Source organism: Bombyx mandarina, chromosome 21, assembly GCF_030267445.1.
Source record: "Bombyx mandarina strain Sakado chromosome 21, ASM3026744v2".
NCBI lineage: Eukaryota > Metazoa > Arthropoda > Insecta > Lepidoptera > Bombycidae > Bombyx > Bombyx mandarina.
This window is the reverse complement of record NC_143227.1, coordinates 14319709-14344468: the sequence shown is the minus strand read 5'-3', so window position 1 is coordinate 14344468 and position 24760 is coordinate 14319709. Positions and strand designations below refer to the sequence as shown.

The 24760-nt window shown below is 36.5% G+C and overlaps 1 long non-coding RNA gene across 1 annotated transcript in view; it reads left to right on the top strand.

Moving 5' to 3' along the window:
• The first annotated feature begins 10623 nt into the window (after positions 1 to 10623).
• Positions 10624 to 24760, top strand: part of LOC149500554 (uncharacterized) — a 274194-nt gene continuing 260057 nt past the window's right edge. The window contains exon 1 of the long non-coding RNA XR_016324915.1: positions 10624 to 10731. This is a non-coding gene — a long non-coding RNA (uncharacterized LOC149500554). The remainder of the gene's footprint in view (positions 10732 to 24760) is intronic.

Genomic DNA, 24760 nt, shown 5'->3' with positions numbered 1-24760 from the left:
TTAAGCGAACAATTCGAAGTCAGTTAAAATTACGTTGAAAGATTCTGTTGCATATATATATATACTAGAGGATGACCGGTTTTTTTTTATAATGGCATCTTGTTGTGTCTTTAAAGCAGTTAGTTGCCCTCAATTAAAAAAAATAGTATTATTATTCGCCAATAGATGCCGGGAAGGGTTGAATATTGAAAACACGAATAAAACAACATTTTCTGAAAATAAATCGTAGCTAGATCGATTTATCGCCCTCGAAATCGCATGTATACTAAATTTTATGAAAATCGTTGGAGCCGTTTCCGAGATTCAGATTATATAAGTATGTATTATGTATGTATATATACAAGAATTTCTCGTTTAAAGGTATAATATAAGATGTCCTTCTTCAAACGAGGCTTGTGGAGAGTATTAAGCGGTAGGCAGCGGCTTGGCTCTGCCCCTGGCATTGCTAAAGTCCATGGGCAACGGTAACCACTCACCATCAGGTGGGCCGTATGCTCGTCTGCCTACAAGGGCAATAAAAAAAAAAAAAAAATAGAGAGAAATCAGATGTCAGTAGAACACAGAGGACAAAAACGTGTCGTAGTCGTGTCTTAAGATAGCTTTCCTATATTAAATTCAAGCCCAAACTTGTCTATACTAATATTATAAAGAGGAAAGATTTGTTTGTTTGTTTGTTTCGAATAGGCTCCGAAACTATTGGACCGATTTGAAAAATTCTTTTTCCATTAGAAGCCGACATTGTCCCTGATGAACATAGGCTACATTTTTTATTTTTTTTTATTTTTTTTATTTCATGTGTGTGTTTTAATGTTTCCGAAGCGAAGCGAGGGCGGGTCTCTAGTATCTAATAGAGCTACCAACTATTTCCTTAAGTTAAGCTCCAAAACAAGGCTACAGTATTTATAAAGTCAATATTTGAATGCTTGATGTTCACAGCATAATGTCTGCGAAATTGAGGTTCGAAACTTTTGTAATTTCGCGCCCCGGCTGCTTTCCGGATATCGGCTGATTAAATAAGCAGGAGTGACTTTTAATAGCATTATGTACAAAGCTTTGTGATTATTATGGAGGTTAAGTAATTTTTTGATGCTTTAAGAAGCCCTTAAAGCTTGTCAACACAATTAGCGACAAAGAGTTTTTTTTTATTGCTTACATGGGGGGAAGAGCGCACAGCCCACCTGGTGTTGAGTGGTTACTGGAGCCCATAGACCTTGAGATATAAGTTCTAAGGTCTCAAGTATAGTTACAACGGCTGCCCCAGCCTTTAAACCGAAACGTACTGCTGCTTCACGGCAGAAATAGGCAAGGTGGTGGTACCTACCCGCGTGGACTCACAAGAGGTCCTACCACCAGTACCCTCAACTTTTCTTTTTTTACCATTGCACCGCCCGCCACCGGAGTAGAGTTCATCCATACTACATGGAGCCACTGCGGTCATCCACAGTGCGCTTCCAGAGATCTTTTTTGCTACGTACCATCCGGCTTTGGAATGAGCTCCCCTCCACGGTGTTTCTCGAGCGCTATGACATATTCTTCTTCAAACGAAGCTTGTGGAGAGTATTAAGCGGTAAGCAATGGCTTGGCTCTGTCCCTAGCATTGCTGAAGTCCATGGGCGACGGTAGCCGCTCACCATCACGTGGACTGTATGCTCGTCTGCCTACAAGGGCAATAAAAAAAACACGTTGGACTGGCACAATTCTGCGTTAACTGAATCGTGTTCTCATCTTTCGTGCTTTACAAGGCAATAAGCAACCTTTGTTGGTACTGGCAGTCTTCCAAATAGAACGTCATGTATAAACAGGTCATGTATAAATTTACAGTTCTGAATGCATCCGCCGGGGTCGATGTCAGACGACGCGTGAAAAAATAATTGGATAAGGGCCTTACACGTGTTTTTTTTCTTTCTGTTTTTATACGCAAACATATTGGAACTATTGTTGGGGAAATATTACGATACACGACCCGCTCCAATTTTTGTTTTATTTTGTCTGAAAATGAAAATATATTTGAATTATAGAATGTTAAGGAGCTATTTAAACTCCTATTTTGAAACATTATTTATTGGTGCTCAACTTATATTGGCCGTGATGTTAAAGCCGTATAACCTTCCTCAATAAATGTGTTATCTAACACATAAAGAATTTTTCAAATCGGACCAGTAGTTCCTGAGATTAGCGCGTTCAAACAAACAAACTCTTCAGCTTTATAATATTAGTATAGATTGGTAGACTTGTTTGTTACGAATCTTTGAACGTCATTTTCATCGGCTTCAAAACGTCCGAATAACTTGAAATTTTTCACATGCAATAAGGACCAATAATTTTATGATTTCGCCTCAATGACCAATATAAGCAGGATAAAAAAAAGAAAAAGCAATTGTTAGTTCAGTTTGCTATTTAAAAGTTTTAAGCTACATTTATCATTATTGCTATTTACTTAATACTGTGTTACAATATTAAATGTATTAGGGGTCGTCTGTGCTCCTGGCATTGCAGGCGTCTATGAGTGACGGTACCCACCTAACATTAGGTGGGCGGCATGATCGTCTGCCCGCCAGAATCTAAATAAATAAAAATTAATTTAATATTATTACAATTTATTAATTTTACTTTTTCTGATTCCTTAGAATTCGTTCTTAAACCGTTTCATTTTTTACTGTACTGCTTGACTTAAAGTGGTAATTGAACCATGAACATAATACATGATACATTATACATATTATATAATATATAATACATAGTATATAAGGATAATACATAAAGTCATAATACATAAATATAACAACGCTTCGTGATTTGTCGGCGTTGCTCGGAGCCGCTTCGGCAAGCCTATCGCGGCAAGCTTATTTTTTCGTTTCGTTTCATTTCGTTTCATCGAGTTTGAAATCACAGCGATTCTAAAGAAGTTTCACTTCCAAAAAAAGATGTGTGGTGTCGTGGGACACCGGATAGGAACGAAGTTCCTTATTATAAAAATATTAATTTTAAGTTCTATTCGAGGTATAAAGAAAATAAAACTGGAGGTTTCGCAACAACCCACGATCACTCGGTAACGTGCGAACTTATTGTGGTACGCTTCATTCACGGTTGTTTGCATAAGAGTTAGTGTATTGCGCAAACGAACGCTCTGAGATCGTTGTTAATGAATGATAAAAAAAAAATTATTTTTTGTACGTTATTACAAAATTAAGTCGTATACTGTGTGCATTACTAATTTGTACGTTATTACAAAGTTAAGTCGTACACTGTGTGCATTACTAATAAAAATCTTACGTTACGGACTTGTTTCCCGGTTAGGGTACCCCTCCGCATCGTCCCATAAGGAAATTTGTTCTAAAAAAAAGTCATCAGTGAACCCTAGTCTTTGATGCGATTATCTTTATTCGAATCAGAAAAGGCAATAACGAAAAAAAAAAATTCCAAGTGATACCTAATAATAACATTCGCAAATTTAATTACAAAATCCAATGCATGCGAACAGACAGATGAACATTTTATCTCCTCATATGATCGCGTTACGGCCAAATTGCTTTTGTTATCTCGTTCGGGAACGTAAAATATAAGTGTATATAAAATTGAGGTTTTTAGCAAACGAAAAGCTTATCTTATATGCGTGGAAGTTAAGGGCCATACGTATACGTGTATAAAAACAAGCTTTTATTATCGTCGTGGATGTGAAAATAATGTTATAATTCAGATGATAATGAGCAGTTGTTAGTGTAGCGGTAAATACTAAAGTATAGAACAAATCACATTAGGTTATTTGACTATTAAAAAGACGTGTGGCACTCGGAGACTGCCGCAGTAAAGCTATTGCATAGCATTTTTTATCAACTTTCGTGCGTCGTGTTCCTCAGTGCTGAGGATCGTGACCCTTACGGAATACATACGTAAAGGTTTTCTTGGGAAAATTGCTAGTGGTGGGTTCCTGCGTCTTTCCACAGCAGAATTTCAGAGGCGATTTAGTTCCTTTGGGCCACTGAAGCCCTAGTTCGGGTTACTTGACGGCCGCCCGTTGCTCGGCGTTATATTTTTACGGTCGGGTAGGTGGCATACCGACGCCAACCCTCCTCTTTTCTCATCCGGGCTTGGGACCGGCAATGGCAGAGTTAATGGCTGAGTTTTATCAACTTATGCAATTATAAATCGACAATAATAATTTAATATTAAAATAACAAAAAAATAAGATCCGGCGAGAAACTCAGTGGGCTAACTTTCAATGAATCTGCTACATTGTGAGTATTCCATTTTGACTGCGCACTCACTAGAGGGCGCTACATGGGATAGAGACACGCCTTTGGATGCTAGTTCTAACTCTCATTCGCCCAGAATCAACGGTTTAGCTAGTTTATTTTTAATGCCACTCCAATCACTGAATGAGTAGTAGGAGTAGTAATAAAATTCTTCGACTAAGCGATAGAAAATGGCACGCTCAACGCATTGTAATGTGATATAATTTTCTATTTTACAATTCCGTTTGTCGCCGATAGATGGCGCTTGACTCAAAAGCTGAATCGCGCTATCGTTGTGTTACCCACGAAATTATATCACATATTTTGATAGTACATAAATCGGTGTTTAGACTTCTTACTTTAAACACTACACAAGCTCAACGTGTGAATGTGTTGTAACGCAAACTACATAGTAGGCGTAGTGAGGGGTGGAAGGTTTTTTTCGTTACGGAATTTAACGATTCCGCTCTCAAGCCGCGCTCAAGGCTCGCGATAAAATCTATGCAATAGCTTAACAAGAACCCAAAATAACCAGCACTATAGCAAGTTCTATTTTAAATGCAGTTTTAGTCCATACTAGTAATCCATACATCTGACTGTTACCTTAATATAACCAATATCTTTGAGTCAAGAAGGTGTCGATGGTAAGAGGCATAGACTAACCTGCATGTAAGAATCAGCTCGTCACATATCTCAGTCCATTTAGCCTTAAGCTCAATAGTATAATGTGCGATCAATCTTTAAGATGTAATTTACATGTCAATAGGCTTAGGCGCGGAAAATGTGAAGAAAATTGCGTAACTGCCTTTCGAAACAATATATAGATGTAAATGAGGTTTCAAGATTGTGCACGTGATCGGGATCTATATCTGACGTTGGACCAAATCATTAAAGAGCAACGCTATCTATATATCATAATACGTGAAGCAAAAACTTTGTATCCCTTTTTACGAAAATTGCGCGGACGGAGGAGTATGAAATTTTCCACACTTATAGAGAATATAGAGAATAAGTGTACAATGCTAATATTTTTTTTAAATAATGCATAAAAGATACATTAAATCAATAAAGAAAACATTACACACACTACATACCATGTATTTGACGCACACACGCATGCATACTATTTATTGTCAAACTTTTGTTCTTGACGTCTGTTGTCAAATTGAGAATAGATTAAATATTGTTTGCCTTTGTTAATATTTTTTTTTAGTAGTCTTCGCGAAATTTGTGATTATAGAAGTATAAAATAGAATCATAATAGTGTACAAACTTGCAATTCCAATTAACTATAGTCGAATTTCGACTACTGCGGGACCTCTAGTTCTAATAAATCCGTTGGAATTCCGGCATAGCATAGTAACATCTTTTTTGACGACGATGTCAAAATAAAAATATTTTTTTATTATATCGCAATTAGCGGTAAGCGGTAGGCAGCGGCTTGGCTCTGCCCCTGGCATTGCTGAAGTCCATGGGTGACGGTAACCACTCACCATCAGGTGGGCCGTATGCCCGTCTGCCTATAAAGGCAAAAAAAAAAAAAAATTTTACAGTTTAGTCTCGTGATCTGTATTGCCATTATTATTATTTCCAGGGTTCCGAAAACCTTACAGTTTTTGTGGGCGCAATTATTTTTGTGGACTAAACCACAAAAGTAGTTTGAATTATTGCTCAAGCACTAATGAAATGATGGAATTGGATTCGATCTTACAATTTTACAATTAATTTCTCTCCATTTAAGGTTAAGCCACTTTTTTTTCTCCTACTACAACAACTTGTGTCGTGAAGATAGACTTTAGAATTACTTCAGTGCGCCACGTAGTGCACCGGTGACCTACAAGGCAGTCAAAGGGTTAGATATCACTAAAAAATGAGATTGTTTATAAAGCAATAAATTCAAATATATAAAGATTCATCAATTCTGAACACAAAAAATGCAGCCGAAACTAGAATCTCCCCATTTTTAAAGTCGGTTAAAAATCGTATCTACCGTGCAGTTTTCCTGGCCTACCACCATGACACCCAGACATCTGGTCAATCGAGAGACGGATGCTTCTAAATATGAGCATGAATAATATATTCTCAATTTAAAACCCAACTACCAATGAAGTAATATCGTTGATTTTGTACTCCTCAAAAGCACTAAGCATATATGTTCTGCCTCAATCTGTTTCAATCCTAAACATAAATAACTGTTTTACGCATTCCAATTCCCTAATTCAGCGATATAAAAGTCACTAGAACATAACATTGGAGTACGTAAACCGTTTTTATTGAGTAATCCGTTATGTTATCAGCTCATTCGTATTCTGGATGCCTACTCCATCGATCGTTGGTCCCGGAGCATGATGTAGTATTAACTTCTGACCCGACTTCCCTTGAACGCCGAGAAGAAAACGTACGAAGGTCGTATCTATCGACCGATATTTTTCTATTTGGTTTATTTTAAGTCGTTTCTTATCATTAGACCCATAAAGTTAGACACTTATTATTTGCCATTAATAAATAGAAAACGTCAAGTGAAAATGAAATGTATATAAATCTATAAAAATAAAAATAAATAGGCACAAAATAATAACATACTATTTCTCGTCAGTATTTCAATGGATCATATTTTTTATTTGATTTTAGCAGCTAGGACGAACTTAATTGTTATTAATGAATGGAAATATATATGTATTTTTTTTTCTTTGGTAAATCATACAATGTAATATTGAAATAAGTCCAAATTTCGAAATATGATCATCGGTCGAATTTCAGTTCTTTAGCAGAAAATTTATATCCTGTATTTGTCCAAAATACATTTAACTATATACAGAGATAAATCATAACTAAAAAAATAAAGGACTCCACCATTGAGATCCCAAAAAATACAAAAAAACGCAAATCCCTATGAAAGTATTTTTTGTTGAAAACGGTCTCGACCTTAAGCTGCTTGATCTATGGATCAAGTTTTTTTTTCGTTAATTTCTATATGATTTATCTCACATTCCACCAGCGAGTTAGATTTCCAGTAAAACATCGGACGGTCAACGACCTAATTTAGGAATTTAGCTCTTGGTTTGGAAATTCATTAAGGAATTACGCAGAGGAACAAGTGACCTGACTGCCCTACTGTATATCAGCTTGATTTTAAGTCATAGTTTCAATACAGTTGCGTTGCGGTCTTCAAGCCATATGACTTTGCAGCTTAAAGATGCTTCGTTAGTGGCTTACAATCATGCCAGCTTACAATGCGTCTTATCAACAATAGCAGCTCATTAGTACAGCTACCAACAACAATGCTTAAGCAAAAATCGCTTACAGCGTGCTAAAAGTTCAGAACTAATTATCTTCCATGGAATCATTACGTTTATGTACATAGTGTTTATAGAGACCAGCTTCTCCAACTTCCATACGAGTCTGGAATTAGCTCCCTTTTCCCCATTTCTGGGCATTTGAATAGATTCCATAGTTGGTAGCGGTTTGGCCGTGGCTAAAATCCATCAAGGGCGGAGACAGCTCATGATCAGGTGTGCCGTACGCCCAGCTTACGGAGGGCACAAAATTACGGTGGGCCTTTTGACGGTACTGTAGCTTCTGAGCTATAAAAATACATTTTCGGGACTTATTACGTTGTATTTTCCCGAAATGCATTAATAAGCTAAAAGGTTTTTAACGTAATCGATAAAGTGTTCCCAGGACAGTCGAGTAATGTATCATCGAGATGTTTTCAGTTCTGTTAATTTAAGAGATACGTTTTTGGGTCTACCAAATTCCTTTGTGGAATTTCAAAATAAAATTGAGACATAACATAAACAATAGGCTTAATTGAAACATCAGTTTTACTGACTCGGTGGCCAGTTAGCGCCGAGGGTAGTGGGTTCGATGACCATATCAGGCAAACAATGGGATGAACTTGTGTTTATTTATATTTTTTATTAACTATAAACATACTTTCATTAAATTTAGATATTTTATTATATTTAAACATATAATATGACAGATTGGCCCGTTCCATGGTGTTTTTAAAATGATGACGTTAGCATCACTGACGCCATTCTCTACATCATTATCATTGCCTTCCACACTGATAGTCATGAAGACTCGCTTTTCCAATTCCATTTATTGCATCTCGAGTGTACAACGATAAAAACAGAGAGCTCCGCCTCAGTCGGCTGCTCGAGTCGGAATGCTTTGTGTGTCTTTGGGTCTTCGTGTCCCCTAGCGGCTTTAGGTAAACGAGCATACGGCTCACCTGATGTTAAGTGGTTAGCGTCACCCATGGACGTCAGCAATTCCAGAGGCAGATTTGAGCCAATGCCTACCTAATATTCTACTGGCTACTAGTAATATTTTATCAATACTATAAAAAAAAAAAAAAACTGATTAAAGAAAAGAATTCGGCTTTCTAACTTCTGTAGGTTAACTTACACCAGAACTACTGAGTTAATAATTAACAATACATTATTTAAAGTATATAATACATAAAAACATATTACTATGAACTTTCAATTTGTAGTCTCGTTTTCCTCATTATTCGTATATCTTGTTCCAGACTCAAGCATGTATGGAGGGGAGGAATAAATAAAATAATAAATATATAGGTCAATGAATTCGGATAAAGGGCTCGAAGCTTTTATACTTTCCGAATCGATACTGATTCAGAAGCCCTTGTACATATTCTGTGCATAATTTCTCACGAGAGTCGAAACGATCTAACAGCGGTTCTTGGTAATCATGAACTTTTTCAAAGAAAATTTGAAAGAAAACTTTGCTTATGTCATAGTCGGAAAACAACAAAAGATAGTGAAGAAACAGAAATCACACTCGTGGAATCTGTTTGCGAAGTTACTAGTGTCAAGCATATTGGGATCTTCGACTAGTATTACATACCCGATCCTGTAGACCGAACGGTAAACAGTCGACGTCGCCTAAAACACGTCATTACGGATCCTCCAGATCCACTAACGGTGCTTTTAGGTACCACAAGCATCGGTAACCGTCCGCGGGCTCGACGAGCGAATTAACCTTCAGACACAGCCCACTGAGTTTCTCGCTGGATCTTCTCAGTGGGTCGCGTTTCCGATCCGGTGGTAGATTCTGCGAAACACTGCTCTTGGTAGGGCCAATGTTAGCAACACTCCGGTTTGAGCCTCGTGAGCTCACCTACTAGTTAAGGTTACGCTGAAATATCCTCTCAAGGCTTAGGTAGGAAAAAAAAAACTTCGACTAGTAAGCACCATCATATCAATCATATAATTGCTCGGTAGTAGCCATTCGTTCATTTGAAAATATTCCTTACTTTATAGTACAAATCACACATCAATTCCAAGCGGGCACGCAACCACTCCCAGCCAGATGATTCTAGAACACTTCATAAATCTAAAACCAAAGTAACTATACTTCATTTGCGAATTCGAAAAACCAACCAATTAACCTGGACTTATAAACGAGCAAACTTATTCAGTCGGTCAGTCCGGTAATACCGAAGTTTAAAACTAGTAAAGTTCGGGCCGTTGTATTCGAACTTTCAAATGGCCGTGATTAATTGCGGTTCCAAACTCGAATCCGGTGCGACTAAATCCATGGTTTCTTTATCGTTGTTTAATTGCGCTGTCGTCGCGGCTTGCATTTTATTGTTTATCCGTTGTGATTCTTTCGTTTTCCTTTCGTAGTCCTTTGGTGTTTTTACCGGTTTTCTACATTTGACAGGAAAGGTAGATGGCAAACGTCCCAGAGGACGCAGTCCCACGAGACGGTCGGACCAAATACGATCTTCTCTAAACATCAACTTCCACAATGCCCATCATGAAGCTAAGGATCGCAGCAGATGGAGGGAAATCGTACGGGAGAAACTGATGCAGCGGGGGAGTCACGACCCTCAGTAATGAGAAAAACGACGCGAGGAGGAGTGGTGTTTTTAGCAAGCGACAGCAATACCATTAGTCCACTCCCGGTGATTCGTACGTTTGAAGTGACAAATCCACAATCCAATTTGAAACTTCAATCTTTTATTTCGGAGATCGGTAACTCCTTTAAACCAGATTGGCTTCCACGGTGAAGGAATAACATCGTGTAATAGAAATCAAACCTCTAGGACCTCAATCTAGGATCTCTTGTGAGTCCGCACGGGTAGGTACCACCACCCTGCCTATTGCTGCCGTGAAGCAGTAATGCGTTTCAGTTTGAAGGGTGGGGCAGCCGTTGTAACCATACTGAGACCTTAGAACTTATATCTCAAGGTGGGTGGCGCATTTACGTTGTAGATGTCTATGGGCTCCAATAACCACATAACACCCGGTGGGCTGTGAGCTCGTCCACCCATCTAAGCAATAAAAAATAAAAGATGTGACCACTCTCGTGTATTCAAGTAGCCCTTGATCAGCTCCACACCTTCTCATAATTTAATAAACATATCGACGCTTGAAAGGCAAACGTGACTAAGCAACAATAACTGCTTTGTACATAAATGATAGGCAATAACCATATTCGATGCGCAAAAAAAATATATTTCTAGGTCTATTAAAATCACTTGAATCCTACAGCTACTAGCTAGATTCTACTACAGCTAGATTCGTTAAAATAAATTTTGTTTTCAGGTATTTCAACTTTAAATTAGTCTACTGTAAAGGTCACGCATTGTCACTTAGTCACGTTTGCCTTTCAAGCGTCGATATTATGCATACCAAAGAAAAAAATTAGTGAAGTTGGTAAATGTAAATTTTTGCTGTTGGTAAAATTTATCCAATTTCTGTTACCTAAAGCAGTGACAGAATAAAAGGGACCACGTATTTAAGGGCGGGTGGCGGCGTAGTTCTGTCCACGAGCTCCCACAACGTGGCTGAAATTATATTTACAACTCGATGTGTGCTTGTGATCTTAATACACAAAACACGCTGGTACCAAATATTATAGCAAAGCAACTGCTCTTGAGTTGATAGGTCTCCTTCGGCGGCGCTCGGGCAGCTGTTAGCAAATCCCACCCCTCCTGGCTGAGCCTTTGCTCGCCCACCTGTCCTGGTGAAAATGGAAAGGCCTCCGGGCCAACAGTAATCCTTCAATCCTAAAAAAAAAACAACAAATATTATAACGGCCGTCTGGTGTAGTGGTAAGTGACATGGACACTACACAAGGGGGTCGCAGGTTCGAATCCCGCCAAGGGAAGATATTTGTATGATAAATATAAATGTCTTTTCCAGGGTTATGGATGTATATTAAATATATGTATGTGTATAATAAAAATTTTACATTTATATCCGTTATCTGGTACCTGTAACACAAGTTCTTTACGAACTTATCACGGGTCCAGTTAACGTGGCGTGATTGTTAATAAATATTTATTTATTTATTATTTATTTATTTATTATATTTGGCTCCTAAAATCCAATCTGTAAACAGGCTGTAATAATCTTTAAATTTATTCAAAACGTCGAATAAAAACATCTTAGTATAATTCCAGCTTTGAAAAACATTGACCTACATTGCTTGGAGTTTGGCGTTCCATATCTTTTAGTACAATCGAATTTTGAGAGCTCTGGATAAGATCCAAAATCCTATTGGACTATCCAAAGGCCTCTAGTTTCGAGGAATCGAAATAGAACGCTTAACAAGTTTTATAAGAACGAAACGAGACGTATCTAAAACGTATTCGCCTGCCGGAGCGCGACAAAATATTTGTTGTAGCAAAAAAGAAATGCTACAGAAAATTCTAGAGCTCTAATTGTTAAAGAGGACAAGAAATACCTTTCATGTTTCTCAGGAGTGTGTGTCTAAATTGTACATTGTCGCCAAGTTTTGGTCAACAATTTTGAATATACTTTATAGCTATTAATTTTTGTCTCCATTATCACTTACATTATGTCCCAGATTTTATGGTCTAGAATATTTCTGGTCTAAACAACGCGACGGTCGTTATCGCAGTAAAACTTTGAACAAACGTCTCGAGGTAGGGGGTAACTTTAATATTGCACTGTCTTTAGTATAAACATACAGTTTCAAAACAAATGATTGTCCCAACGAAACCACATAAGCTATTTGTCATTACGAAATAAAGCTAAATAAAATTTGTAGGTATTTTATTTTATTTTAGTGTATTTCTTTAAGGAAGTTTCGGAAAAGGCTACTTCCCAGCTAGACAAGACCCGTCAAGTGAGGACGCAAATGGATCTTTCAAACAACTATACCAAAGTTTGAACTTGTTTCGGATAGTTGAGAACTCAGCGGCAAACGGCCCACGCCTACAGATCTGGACGGAATCACATCCGAAATGGAAATTTAAATTGTCGTTTTGCATTTCTGAGTGCTTGTAAGCGCTTGTAGAATTCTGAATTGCAAATGCGCCATATTAAGCTATTTGTCTAGTCTAGTTATATACATGAAATTCATGTGTGTTTAAAGAAAGGGATTGAGCGAAATTTAAATCTGCTAATATTGTGAATGCTATGTTCTGTTGTTACCTATATATACCTTAGTGAGAGTTACTCAAAATAAAAATAACAAATAATTTCACAGATCTCTAGTACCCACACCATCCAATTATTAGAAAAAAAACGATTTTTTGTTTCCTAAAAAATATCCAAGTACCAATTTAAATAACCGATACACCAAAACTAAATGGAATTTTGTACACTAAAATTTCTGTTGCCAAAAATGTGTACAGCCATATTTCATTTTAGATACTCGGGTTTCTAGTTTATGTCTATCGAATCTCATGTGTCAGACGTCAGGGCAGACAAAAAAAAACGACTGTATAGATCATAGACCTATATAGTAGGGACACGACATATTGTTCTATACGTACAATTGCTTATATAAATAGCACCCATTTTGAAGGCACACACATAAACATATATCTATCTCGTTCTTACTCAGCACTTTAACTCGCAGGAAAACAATATAACAGTATTTCAGTGCGTACATAAAATGAAACATGAATATACGTAAATGTCTCCGTCTCCGTCTAATGAGGCCGAAAATCCGCCATGTTTAGCGCGCCAAATGTCATTGTCACGTCAGTTCGGCCGTCTGTTTTGGGTTGTACATTATTTATTGACTTTAATATCGATTTAATATGATTGCTTATATAAAATTTCTTATTTTATCATGCTTAAAACATATAAAAATAATAATTAAAACATATTTTATAGGATCTCAAGAAAGTCGTCGGAACTATTTAAATAAAATAGTTTTATAACACAATTGTCAACCCGTTAAATATTTAATAATTAAGTGATTTTAGAGAGGAAGTCACAAGGAATGACGTTTGTAATTTTATTAACGAATAAATGTTCTGTAGGTGTTTTTTTTTATCAGGCGGTTCCTTGATAAGTTTAAAATTTGAATCACTCTCAAGTGAGAGTGATTCAAATGGTGCGGTGTACCTTCCTTGAGGTGCGCTGCGGTAGTGTGTTACGGACTTTAGAGTCAGCAAAACAATTAAAATAGATTGTAATAGTCTAAGAAAAACACGTACTCAAAATACGATAACATTCAGCATGCTAGAAATTGGCAGATGGCACTGTACTACGCCATATCTTTATGTTTTGCGGCAAACGACAACTTTATAAAATCAGTGTAGCAAATTTTAAAAATCGTCATATCGTTTACTTGGCAAATTTGAAGCACGAACTCATCTTAGATTTCACATAATATCTAAATCACATCATCTTTGCACAAAACAATATACTTACTTCCTATTAAAGTATAAATTCTACAAATACATTCACTCAACAATATTTAAAATAAAATGAGCCAAGAACGTTTATCGATAAAACCTACTAACATTAAAATCTTCTGGGCAGCACTAAAACCGCCATGTTTTGTGGCCAGATGACGTCCCAGTGGCACGAATTTTTTGTTGACGTTTCATTTCCATAGGTTTCCTACTTCAGTGGTATAGATAGAGGCATATGTTTGGATACATAACTTTGACTTTTGAAATCATAATCGGTTCTAATATTTTCAAGAAAACTAATTATTTAAAAATTAATGTTTTGCATTTTTGAGTGTTAGTTACTCGAGCATGCAAAAATGGCTACATACATATATAATCTAGATTAACATATAGGTCGGGGAAACCGTATTATTAATACCATCGTCAGACATCACAGGGGCGAATGATTAGGGTGATGGAGTAAAGAAAGATAAAGAGTACACAAAACACGTTTGCTGTCTTAGAACTATTTAGAAATCTTCTGTTGATGTTTGCAAACGAAAACGAATGACAGTTCTTAGGATGGAGGCACCGCTCTTCAAGAAGGCTGCTTGGTAAGTGTCTGAGGTCTATGCGCCTCCATCGGTTAGGCTCTGTCGTAGCACGAAGTTAGCCGAGCTCCGACGATATTACGATTGTGTTGTCACCTCTCGGGAATCTCGGGAATATATTATTTATGAAGGTAAATAAAATAACCCGGGCAATGCTGAGTATATCTGCTATGATAAACACGTCAATGCATTCGCTGGTTCGTGATTTTACGTACCAGCGAATTCACAAATCGATTCATAGCATATAGACCAGAGAGTGACATAGACAAATTATTGCACTGGGAAAATGCATCGTGTTTTATTTTATATCAATTGCATATATAACAACGAGTGACTACGATTAAAAAAATAAACGCTTTATACCAAGCGACGCATTTATTTTATTCTTTTTCTTCTTATATAGTGATATTATTTTTGCTGTTTCTTTTACTTGTTGGCGCAACATGTCCTTTTTCTATTCAAACTTACGATACGTCATCTCTGCACTCATACTCTTCTCTCGCATATCCCCTTTCACACACCCACGTCTTTTTAGGTAGTCCCTCAGAATACCATCTATTTCCTTGTCCAAGCACGTTTATTTTCTCGACTGTAATATTATTTTCTAAAAATAATATTACAGTCAAGAATCAGAGACAATTTAAAATTACGAAACTACAGAAAGGTTCGCGTTGTGAATTTTGCAGAAACTGGATGCTACTTTATACTGTTTTTCTTTTTATAAATATGAGCTTTATTTCAAACAACACCGAGCTACTGTTGTCGGTGACAGCGGCTATTGTGTCGAAATGTCCAGATCTAATGGCGGTATAGTAATTGAGATGATATAGTTAATTGTGTTGTTGAAACATTAACCAAATGAGGATTTAAGGTAATCATTATCTATTATCGGGGCCGGGGAGACGTAGTTCATAGGCAACGCAATGTTAATGGAGTTTACTTCAAGATATAAGTTTGAAGTTTTATTTGCATTGATACAATGCTTGTCCTACACCACTGCATCGCAGCAAAAAGATGGTACATAATTATATGTAAATGAAGCTCTCTTGGCCCTTCATTACATTTAAATTTCCCGCGCATTAGCTTCGACTATCATAATAGTATTATCTATGGTGGAAACTATGTTCATTCTATATTTGGAATTGTCTCTCTGGCTTTGGACATTCAAAAAGATAACGTTCTTTCTTAAAAAATAAAAAAACTTGCAGATTTAAAAAAGGTCTAAACATCGAAGCAATAGCTTTCAATGTTGTTTCTTTTTACATGTTCGAAAATAATTATAATTATTGTAAGTGTTGAAATAAGTTAATAACATAATAATAATAAATAACTCTTTGCAGAGCAACAACTTGGTTTTTTGTTCCATTAACAACACTTTACATATATATCCATGGGAAAACATACCCTAACAGTAGCACTACATACAACTTCAAAGTTACTTTAATTAAAATAAAATAGGATATTTCAAAATCTTTCCCACATTTTTATTTTAGCTGAAAAGCAGTTACGCGATAAGCTAACGCTAAAGTTGAATTTAAATAATTGAAATTCCTTTGTTGTCTCATGCAAATATATAACGTCAAAATAAATAAATATAGAAGTTTGCACGAAATGGTAAAAGCACTAGAGATTTTTCTAATATTTAGCAATCTACAGACAGCGTACAACATCTATCTCATCATAATATACGAGCACTGTTCATAAACGTTCTAATCGTTCAATCAACTTTTTACTGGTGGTAGGACCTCTTGTGAGTCCGCGCGGGTAGGTACCACCGCCCTGCCTATTTCTGCCGTGAAGCAGTAATGTGTTTCGGTTTGAAGGGCGGGGCAGCTGTTGTAACTATACTGAGATCTTAGAACTTATATCTCAAGGTGGGTGATGCATTTGTTGTAGATGTCCATGGGCTCCAGTAACCACTTAACACCAGGTGGGCTGTGAGCACGTCCACACATCTATCTAATCAATAAAAAATAAAAAAAAACAATCTGTTTTGTTTGGACGTATAATCATGAAATACTTAATTTATTTATGGAAATATTTGTGGCCTGGACAATATCTGAAAATTATTACAAAAACGATAACAAAAAACTATCAGTCATATCCTCTACTTTCGACACCTCATCGCCGAAAGTTGATTATACGTGCGACCTTCATTTTGTGACACAAATCACACAGGATAATTCAAAAAGGTAGATGCCAAAAATTGTCCTTCCCTCAACCCCGAAAGTGCTGGCTAAGGATATCCAAACGGAACTATTTGTTATCAAAATGTTTTGTTGAAGGAAATATATTATTCTGTAGGCTTTTGGTGATATGAGATATGTTATTTCAAAATAAAATAAGCCGTGGGATTTTAGTAGTCATCTCTGTTACGGTTTTTTATTAGTCAAACATGTAATCCTATATTGCGAAAAATTCGCTCTGGTAGCCAAAACCAAAGTGGCCTCCAAGAAGAACAAAATTGAAATAGAGGAGGAAATTGATTATTTTTTATTTAAAGCTATTTGGAAGAGCGCACGAAAAAAATATCGAAACTTTATACATATGTAAATAATGATCTCAACAAAAATATTTAATGGCGATGAATGTTCTATGTGAAAAACACTTCCTTGTAAGAAAATATTCAAGCACATGATTTGGGATATAGAACAATATTTCCTAAGCACTCACACAAACATTTTACAGTCCACTAACAGATGAAAATAAACATAAAAGCGAAGCTAATTTGCAAAAAAATATTTACTTTGCGTTATACAAGAGCATAACCAGAAACAGATAAAGAAATTTTCAAGTAAATTAAAAAAATCATAAATACATAATTTTAACTTTATTAGATAAAAACAGCAATGAATCTTGCTAAGTGGTAATAAAATCTAATTTACCCACTAACGTAACTATCTATATTGTGCAGCTCCAAAGGCACAACCAAAAGTTTGTCAGCAAACTGTCAAAAATGACAACCGACAAATATATTATAAAGGAAACGACAAACTAGAAAACATAGTACAGGACCTCAATCCCGGAATTTCGTGGCAGCTCTCTGGATGAAAGGACATTTGTATTCATCGCACGTGCGAAGCCGGTCACACTGCAACAGATTGGGTCTATTATACCCTCACAATATCGTAAGGTCCTCGGAATCAATGTCAGCCGTCACAGGGTTGAAAGTTTTTGTGTGAAAAGAACCTAGCTCGTATTTCGACCATGATATGGGTTTTATGGACGTATTTTGATATAAGTATGAGGATATGCGTGGCCTTTGACTTTGCTTAGGAGCAAGGTACATTTGTTTGAAGAATTACCTTTTAGTTAATAACAGTTAAGTGTTAGTAGTAAGTAAGTCGAAGCGTTGCAATTGTTAATTATCATCAAGTTATTTTATCCATCTGCTAGTCTAATTTAATTAGAAATATTTCTCAAATTCGCAAATTATCCAATACGGATTGGTTTTTATGGTGTTGAGACCAAAAAATGCACGATATTCATTTCTTTTTTTATTTAATAGTTTAGATAGGCTTTGATAGTTTTTTTGTCCAATTCCTATATAATGTTTCCGTTCTACACAACGGTATGCGTAGGTTTTAATGATGTATTGTTCCGACCATTTTTACAGTCTGGCCGTATCTGACCCAGTTCTTCTTAGATTTATGTACAGCTGTTTATAATAATAAAAATAATAATCATCATCAATAAATATTAATGGATTCCCACAACTCACAACTGAATCCATTCCACGTTCCATGAGCGTCGGACCTCGGGTTCCGCATACGTGATGTGCCAGACAAACTGGTACTAATGTGACCTTGTCAACTTTTCCCAAGTTTATATAATTGAATACACTGGACGGAGGTTTAGATAAATTCCGAAACCAATACAAAACATAACTCTGTTTCTTTAGGTAATGACCATAGAGTAAATAAATATGTATTTTTCTACCAACTTCGTAATGTATAATTACAAAATATCTGAATCTAAATATAAATATAATTATCAACATCATTATATAGGTTGGTATTATCACCAACCTATCTAAATGATGCGGTGTAGTATCATGCACGTCCCAAGTTATTTTTGTCAAGAACTTTTAAAAATCAAATAAAGCTAAATGGCTCAAACAAAAACAATCGAGGATTTGTTCAGATCTCTTAATATTGGAAGAGGTCAAACAGTTCACGGTTACCTAATATGGTGTTCTTTGGGTCAAATATTCGGAAACAGCTTCCATCGCCTTTGGCTTCTTCGCAAGGCGTATGTAGAGCAATATTCACGTCGTCTTCTTATGTCTCCTTTACTGGTCCCCAAATGGGCTTGGGGTCTACTAACATAGGAGATCCGAAATACCTAGACCTCTATCCCGACTCTGACTTTAAATTGTTCGAAGTATGAATATTCCTATCTTTCACCCATCGCTATTTGTCTCTTCAAGACGATTCATACACAGAAATCAAGCAATATCCGCCACGTTGTGCACTTTTTTTTGTTTATTGCATGGAAGGATGGACGAGCTCACAGACCATCTGGTGTTAAGTGGTTACCGGAGCCCCTAGACATCTATAATGTAAATGCGCCACCCACCTTGAGATACAAGTTCTAAAGTCTCAGTATAGTTACAACGGTTGCCCCACCCTTCAAATCGAAACGCATTACTGCTTTACGGCAGAAATAGGCAGGGCGGTGGTACCTACGGTCTCACAAGAGGTCCTACCACCAGCAAATATAGTAATTAAGTAAGTAGAATAAGTAATAAGCTCATGAGATAACTACTAAATAGTTCTTCTTCTTCATCGTTTCCTCACTGCTGAAGATCGCGACCACATGTGACTTTCCTCCATAGTGCTCGGTCATAAGTGGCATGGACCGCACAGTATAGACTACCACCACCAGAACTACCAACCACTTTCTTTACCCGAACTGACCATCTGGTTGGTGTTCTACCCGTGACGCGGTATCTGCCCATAGGTAAATAAATATAAATACTGTACGAGAGTTACATTTTGTACTCCCACCGGAATCTCCAACACCAATAAGGTCTCAATATCATTAAATTCAGAATTTTTCTGTAGAAAAGAGCCATATAAGGTCAAGATATTTTGATACAATTTTATTTCTGAAACGATAAGAATAACCTCGACCGCTAAATGTAGGGAGCACTGGTCTAGGGATGTGGAGACTTCATATAGGAACAGATATACAAACTATATTTCACGACCCATCTAGTATAGTACCTGCTACTCAATGTAAAATCAACTCAATCAAATTTTGTAATAAATATACAGGAAAGGATGTCTTCGATGTTAAGAACATGGAAATTTTTAATTAATATAAAATAAATTAATAATTTTTCGTCGACTCGAGCTCCGGATTCAATTCATTTGATATCATGTAATCAATTTAAAGCCAAGTCAATCCATCGCCGTAGTTAAGTTCATCTATATGTTGGCACACGTCAGGGGTGGCTGGGCGGTAGTTTCCGTCATCACTCGTATTCGATTGAACTCAGTTTAGTTAATAAAACTTTTCAATAATTATTATTGAAACTCAACACACACAACTTTCACAATGACAGGATAAACCGACAGCTTCGTTGCACATACCGACAGACCGACTGACTGACTGACTGACTGTCAGAGACTCACTGACTGAGACGGACAGAATGACTGTCTGACACGGAATGCCACGACTCTGTCCACGTACCGCCATTTTATACTGTGGCGTTACGTAGTCTACCCTTCATTTTGTGATATTTATCAAAACAACATTTCATCATTTAAAATAATAATCAAAACCACCGTCTTAATATTACTAAAAGTCGTTATCCACGACATATATATTAATACGTGAAGCAAAAACTTTGTATCCCTTTTTACGAAAATTGCGCGGACGGAGGAGTATGAAATTTTCCACACTTATAGAGAATATATAGAAGAAGTGCACAATGCAAATATTTTTTTAAAATAATGCATAAAATATACATTAAATCAATAAAGAAAACATTACACACACTACATACCATGTATTTGACGCACACTCGCATGCATACTATTTATTGTCAAACTTTTGTTCTTCACGTCTGTTGTCAAATTGAGAATAGATTAAATATTGTTTGCCTTTGTTAATATTTTTTATAGTGTAGTCTTGGCAAAATTTGTGATTATAGAAGTATAAAATACAATCATAATAGTGTACAAAACTTACAATTCCAATTAATTATAGTCGAATTTCGACTACTGCGGGACCTCTAGTTTTTAATTAATATAATATAAATTAATAATTATGCATCGACATGTAATCAATTTAAAGGCACATCAATCCATCGCCGCAGTTAAATTCATCCATATTACTAGAAGAGTCTCTTACAAAACGTACACAAGCTGATTAACGACAAACGTATCGCAAACTCTGTCTTCAACGTCAATAAATAAATTAAACAATTTCAAGAACCGAAATGTATAATACTCGTAATATTTCAAACACGGATTGTAGATTATATATGAATATCTGTTGAATAACAGATATCTGGAACAGGTATGCAATTCAGACCAGTTACATACCAAATCCCGAAACTAAATATTACGACTTCAGCGTGGCCGTAAATCACCGAATCTACGTTCTTAGATTAAATTCTGTAACGGAATCGTCGTGTGACTGCCGACTATTACGAGAAATACTAGCACAGAATAAAATTGTGTTTACTCGTATATATATTTCTCGTACATAACCTGTGTATGTTTACGTCAATAAATGACTACCCACCCTTCTAGTCTTGGGTTACTATTATGCTGTTTTTTTTGGGTGGACGAGCTTGCGGCCCACCTAGTTTTAAGTGGTTACCGGAGCCCATAGATATCTACAACGTAAATGCCGCAGCTCACCTTGAGATATAAGTTCTAAGGTCTCAGTATAGTTACAACGGCTGCCCCTTCCTTCAAATCGAAACGCGTTACAGATTCACGGCAGAAATACTTAGGGTGGTATCTATCCGTCCGGACTCACAAGAAGTCCTACCATTAGTAATTACGCAAATTATAATTTTGCGGGTTTGATTTTTATTACACGATGTTATTCCTTCACCGTGAAAGTGAACTAGTATTATTCTAGTACATATATTTTCATTCATTCATATATTTAGTACATATATCATAAGACACATATTTTTTATGATATTGTCAGATTTTTTATCGGCTTAAACGCTAACCTTATCTACACTAAAGAAATGTCAATTTATTGCTAATAAGCTGCCGCCCATTTTCTCCCGGAAAATTGATCGTGATTAGGGTTAAAGTCCAATGTAAAGTGAACAACAACAAAAAAGTGAAAAGCGGTTACAAGCAAGTCGCTGTCGCAATTCTTTGTCGCCGAACAACCTATGATTAAACGTCTGGTAATATCCCATAGACACAGCCCACTGAGTTTCTCGCCAGATCTTCTCAGTGGATCGCGTTTCCGATACGGTGGTAGATTCTGCAAAGCACTGCTCTTACTAGGGCCGGTGTTAGCCCCGGTTTGAGCCCCGTGAGCTCACTTACACGTCAAGGAGAAGTTGAAATAGCCTCTCAAAGATATCAGCAAAAAAATTACGATAAGAACTCAACCGTGACTATTAACTGGTAATAAAGCATATTTGTCAGCTTGCGCGGGTAATTACTTTTAGATGGTAGATACTGGGCAGGGTTTGCCTTCGAAGCCATCAGCATCACAACCACCGGCCTCTCGACTGGCGGCCTATCCGAGGCCATAAAGCTTCACTTAAATTACGTCGACAATACCAATCTGGGCTGAATATTATCTGATAATTTATTTAATTACTTGCCAAATATTCACAAAAGTAGCTTTTTACTTTCATACTCCTTTTCACCAACGAAATCCTGTAAATTACTCGACGAGAAAAAGGGATACATTAATCCGGATAAGATACTCTAGTATAACAGCCTTCGTCCCGAGTGAAAACTAATGAAACACCCACGTCTTTCATTATTCGTGTCCCTTCACCTTCAGAAGAGACTTGAATGACCCCTTGGGGCTATGAGAAAATTATCTTCACATTTAATTAGACTCGGTGCGATATGAACAAAAATAATAAGAAGTAATAATATTGTTTTATCTATCACCGATGAGCTGTATCTCTAAAAGCTGAGCTATCTCTAAAAACGAGCCGGCTCGTCAGCAATATGTTTTCGATGAAGACGACATTTTAAAATAGATTGCTTATCTAAAAATAGAGGTACGTTCCATCAGCATCAATTAAACTGGTTAACAGCTCATGTTGTGGTCAAATTGTCATGTTGTGTCGTTAGCTTTACTGCTTTTCTCTAAATACGATAAGCAATCTATACTAATAGTATAAAGAGAAAAGATTTGTTTGTTTATTTGTATTTAATAAGCCGATTTGAAAAATTATTTCACTGTTTGGAATCTACACTATTCCCAAGTGACATACATAGGCTATAATCTTTTTTGAAAAAAAATTAGGGATCCTTACTCAAACTTCAATAATGTAACCCATAGTGTTAAAAATTACCTAAAATACATTATAGAATAAAATAATGTACTACGACTTTGTAGAACACAAAACGTGTCGCGACAGCATATGTCTAACTATTATAGTTTTGCCGCAATAAGTGTTCTTTTATTTAAAAAAATAAAACAACGTCAAATATCGTTGAAATTTTTGTTAAAGACCCGAGCAGAACCAGAGCGGGCCGCTAGTTTTGAATAATGGAATGCCTCAATATTTGGTTCCAAAAATACATTACACTACCATCAAAAATTACATCAGTAAAACCATTTCTTTTTTCGGCACCTTCTGACATTGATAGCCAATAAATAAAAAACGTTTTATCCTCATCATTATCAGCCAATTTGATGTAACGGCTCGCAGGCATTTATTCTAACCCTTTTTCTTTCATTGTCAATTTGTATTTGGGCCGAGAAAAGGTGCGTTTCCACTCCGGCCGGCCGTTGTTCCGAATTAGCCAGAATCCGGTGTGATTTCGTTCGACGTATGGAGATGGGATTAGTTGGCGGTACAGAAAAAGTCGAATGAGAGATAGCTGCTGTGGAAAAGAATTCATTTAATTTGGTACTTTTACATTTATCCGTTTAGTGAGGAGCCTTTGTATTTAGGAATTTGTAAATTAGATATTGTTGTTTTAAAAAAAACCGTAAGCTATTAGAGACTTTTCAAGGGTGTAATTTTTCTGTGTAATAATCCATTTGGAGTTTTTAGTAAAAACACAATACTAAACGATAAAGTCGTCACGTAAGAAAAAACCTCGATGTCCCCCCTGCATGCAATCAATAATATTATGTATCTATCTCTTTCTATATTTCTATATATTACTCTTTTTAGTAGCGGGTGTGTGTGGGTGCAATATTTAGTTTCAAGAAACGAGTATTGTGCGTAGGTAGCCTCATGGTTTTTTAGAGAATATGTTTCAGTAAACTGTGATTCAGTATTTAACAGGCGTGTTTTGATTTTAGTAACAGTTTTAAAACTTTTTTTTTTATTGCTTAGATGGACGAGGTCACAGCCCACCTGGTGTCAAGTGGTTACTGGAGCTCATAGACATCTACAACGTAAATGCGCCACCTACCTTGAGATATAAGTTCTAAGGTCTCAGTATAATTACAACGGCTGCCCCACCCTTCAAACCCTCCAAACGCATTACTGCTTCATGGCAGAAATACGCAGGATGGTGGTCCTACCACTGTTCCTTAGTGCTAAGAGTTGTGACCTTTACGCAGCACTTTTATTTGGATGAGCGATCCACCGACACATACAGTTGATGTAATAACAACAATATCGTCACCGCGTTGGCTATATTGCACGTCACCCAGTCTAATGTAGCACTTGTATAAGGCGCCAATAAGGGAGTCCATAAGCACTTCGACAGCAATAAAAAGATACTTAGAAAATCGATACGGTCTTACACCACACGATACGAATTAATCGGTCGAACGAATTGAGTGACTGCGTCGGCAAGAGTAATTCAGTTATTCCCCTACACTTACCTTTTAGAGTCTCCTTGGAATACAATAGTGTACACCCAATAAAGCTTTACGACTTTAATAAATTATCACGAACTATCTCATGCAGGAAACTCGTTCAAAGCCAATGTAGTGGCTATTAAGCGAACTGTTATTAAAGTCATTTACACTGAAACATCTTTGAATACTAGTGTTGTTCTTTGTTTTATTTTTTTTAATCGGTAAATGGGTGGGCATTGTTACCCTATAGACGTCACAAGGTCAAGTGTTGCAACCTGTCCTAAGATACGAAG